This window comes from Canis aureus, chromosome 10 (genome assembly GCF_053574225.1).
Source record: "Canis aureus isolate CA01 chromosome 10, VMU_Caureus_v.1.0, whole genome shotgun sequence".
In the NCBI taxonomy this organism is placed as follows: domain Eukaryota; kingdom Metazoa; phylum Chordata; class Mammalia; order Carnivora; family Canidae; genus Canis; species Canis aureus.
In genome coordinates, this window is record NC_135620.1 from 74,258,927 (window position 1) to 74,262,681 (window position 3,755).

A 3,755-nucleotide genomic window follows, 5' to 3' on the forward strand; every position below is an offset into this window, starting at 1 on the left:
CAAAGGAAGACAAGTCTTATCTCCCCATAAGCAAGATGCTTTCACCATTATGAAACTGTTTGCTTGCTCTTCTGGTTTGGGGCAAAGCTCAGTACTGTCACTTTTGACCCATCAAGGTTAAGTAGAATTTTTCTTTCTTTCTGTCTCTCTCTTTTTTGTTTGTTTCTAACAGACATTGGAATGATATAACTTGGAAAATCCATACATATGGCTCAGTAGCTAGCTTCTGGCTACCTTGAATACCCTCTAAAGCTAATATTAATTGATTCTTTTATGGAATACAGTCGTTACTTAAGCATGTATGCTAGAGTAGATATTATCAACATTTTTTATGTCATAAAGATCCTTGACAGTCTACGTAAGCCTATGGAATCTTTCTGTAGCAGATTAAAGGTGGCTGTAGTTTTTTGACACTTCTCTCAAAATGACTAGGGGTTTGCCTTTCTTCAAATCCTATTGGCCTTAGTGGTTTATGAGTAATTGAGAGAAAGGAGGTGAGGTGACACTGCATGACATGAAAAGCGAGGTCAAAGTCTTGTTTCTTCTGTTTTAGCTTCATGGACTACTCTCTTACTGAATACTACCTCTAGATGCTTCCCTTCCAGGACTCAGCCATTAAGATGTGAGAAGCCCATGGTACCAGGTGAGGTATATGCGTAGGCCACCCCATTTGAACTTCCAACCATCTTGGGTACCTAGCCCAGCTAAGGCTGCTGCTGACTGCAACCCCAGCCAACAGTGAACTGTAACCACATCAAGGATCACATATGACATCTGTTTACCTGGGCCCTTCTCAAATTTCTGATCCACAAAATCAATATAAAATAAAATGGTCATTGTATGTGGATAAATTTTAGAGTAATTTGTTACCCAGTTGTAGCTAACCAGAACAGATTTTCAGAATAATCTTTTTAAATACATGAAACAAAGCTTATAAAATTATAAAGAAAACTAATACCAAAATGTCATAAAATACTTTTTAAAAAAATTTGATTTTGAATCATTCAACTTATTTATTGTTGAGCCTTTAGTAAGAGCTAGTAGTAGATGTATAGCTATTCTAATTTTGAATCAATGGTGAGTAAAAAATGACAGTATAAATTATCTGCTACTATTTTATGAATTTGCATGTCATCCTTGGGCAGGGGCCATGCCAATCTTCTCTGTATCATTCCAATTTTAGTAGAAGTGCTGCAGAAGTGAGCACTATCTGCTGCAATTTTAATAAAATATAGAAATATATGGGTACGTGAGTGGCTCAGTCAGTTGAGTCTCTGACAATTGATCTCAGCTCAGGTCTTGATCCTTAGGGCTATGAGGTCAAGCCCTGTGTTGGGCTCCACATTGGATGTGGAGTATACTTTATATGTAATTTCTTTCTTTCTTTCTTTCTTTCTTTCTTTCTTTCTTTCTTTCTTTCTTTCTTTCTTCTTTCTTTCTTTTCTTTCTTTCTTTCTTTCATTTTTAGAGAAAGGGAGCACACACGGGGTGGAGAAGGTCAGAGGGAGAGAGAGAATCTTAAGCAGGACCTTACCCATTGAAGAACCCAATGTGGGGCTCGATCTCAGGACCCTGAGATCGTGACCTGAGCTGAAATCAAGAGCCAGATGCTCAACCAACTGAACTACCCAGGCCCCCCTATATGTAATTGCTAATAGTGAAAAATTTGCAAGTATTACTACTATTATTTCCTGTCATATTGAAGGACTTACTAATTTCGTTTAGATGTTAGTGAAAATAAATATTTTTCTGTACAAATTTACTGATCCTTTGGGATATCTTTGATGTGAGATTAAGAAATCTTGCTCTAGATTTTTCTCCTTCAGGTGCTTTTTTATACTCTACTTTCCAACTAGAATAAACTTCCTCCTCTGAATATTCAAAATTCAATCCATTATTTAAGAGCTCAAACATTTAAGAACTGAAATGTTACCTCCTCCACCAAGTCTTTGCTAACTCCACACCACCTCCAGTTCTAATCATTCCTCTGAGCTTCTAAATGATATTTGATCGTTTATGTCTATTTATATACAAGCTATATGTTCCCTAATAGAGCCAATTTTTTTTAAAAGTATAAATGTCTTGTGAATATGTCTCTGAAACAAGCTGATTCTGTCTTTCAGAAACTAGCAAAAAATATTATGCTTAATAGGTCCACAATAAAGTTATATCAGATTGATCAGTAAATCCTAAAACTGGCTCATCACTAGAGTCACCTAGATAATTTTTTAGCAAGCACTGTTTTTCATGTTCCAGGCCGATCTTTTGAATCATAGCATTGGGGATGGGCCCATGGCTCAGTATTTTAATAAGCATACCCCCACTCCTCCAAGTAATTCTTGTATGTGCAGCATGACACCAACCTGACTTTCAAAACCACTGGACAAAATAATGATAATATAGTAATAATAATAATGATTGTAATAATAATAATGATTGTAATAATAATAAATGGACCAAATAAGATCCCCTTGTCTGAGCCACCCTTCCAGATTGACACTCAACTGACTTGCTCTACCTTAGCCACACTAGCTGCCTGAACACATCTTAGGCAAAGTTCTGGCTGAAGTGAGAACTCATCAGTGTTTTAATGAGCATTAGGATCACTTCCCAGCTCACACTGATTTTTCTCATCTGTGAGAATCAGAGACATGAGGGGCCATGTCTGTGTAAGGTGACCCTCTCCTCTGCCCACAAATAATTCATCCAGTTACCTGAGTCAAGTAGACCAATCAGAAGCATTTCCTTGAAGAATCTGACTTTGAGATAAAGGGAGACAGTCTTTTCCTGGTAGTGAGAAAATGTGAGGTTTAGGAGCTCTTGCTGAGTAGAAAAGGAGATATGCAAAAGAAAATATAAAGCAGATGTACAGAAAGAACAGAATAAACCTCCTGGTGGTGATTCAGTTCCTAGTTCTAATTGTCCTTGAGGTCATCTGCTCTCCACCCTCTCCCTGGACACTTGGCATATTCTCCACCATTCCGGTAAATATCCTTTTTCATCCTGAGCTAGTTCAAGTTGGTTCCTAACTCTGGGGACCAAGAGTATCCTGATACTGAAATCTTCCCTTTCCCCACACCTCAATTCAAAGGGAAAGCTCCTTAAAATACCCCTGCCTCTTCTTTGCTTGGTGGCCCAGTCTGTTCTAACAGCTTGAGCCCACACTGAAATCTAGCCTTCCTTATCTTCTCTACATTGATCATCTGTATCACACAAACTGGCAGCCTTATTATCCTGTTCGGTCTTGCAGTGACTCATTGTTTTCAAATTCAAAATGATATTTTTAAGGCATTATTTCGCTATACCATTTTATACCTGGGAAGAACATCCGAGATTTCTAATCCAACCCCCTCGGTCGTACAGAAGGAGAAAATGACACTAAGAGAGGAGTGATTTCTCTAAAGTCACATAACATTTCTCAAAGTAAGTTCTGCTTGGGCACAACATCAATGAATATACAGTTCTCAAGATGAAGCCAGTTTACAAAGAGGTACATTATTTGCATTTTAAACAAATGGTGTTGCTCATAAGCATAGCAAAGTTTCTGAGAAATCCTGCAGAAAAAGAAAAGCTATTTAAATGGCTTGAACCCAATTTTCTGCAAATTTAAGTATAAAAATCTAGACTTATCGAACACTCACTGATTTGCTGTTGTCTTTAGGATGTACTTTGGTAACCTCTTCCTATTGACTTTCCTTCTTGTCCCAACCTAACAACATCTCAAGGAGAAATTTTATCATTCTCTCCTGCCACAG

The 3,755-nt window shown here is 37.6% G+C and overlaps 1 non-coding gene across 1 annotated transcript; it reads right to left on the minus strand.

The window, feature by feature from the left end:
- Positions 1-1,099: 1,099 nt before the first annotated feature.
- On the minus strand, positions 1,100-1,207 carry LOC144322892 (U6 spliceosomal RNA). Its single transcript, XR_013388489.1, has one exon. It is a non-coding gene; the product is annotated as a U6 spliceosomal RNA (small nuclear RNA).
- Positions 1,208-3,755: the final 2,548 nt, after the last annotated feature.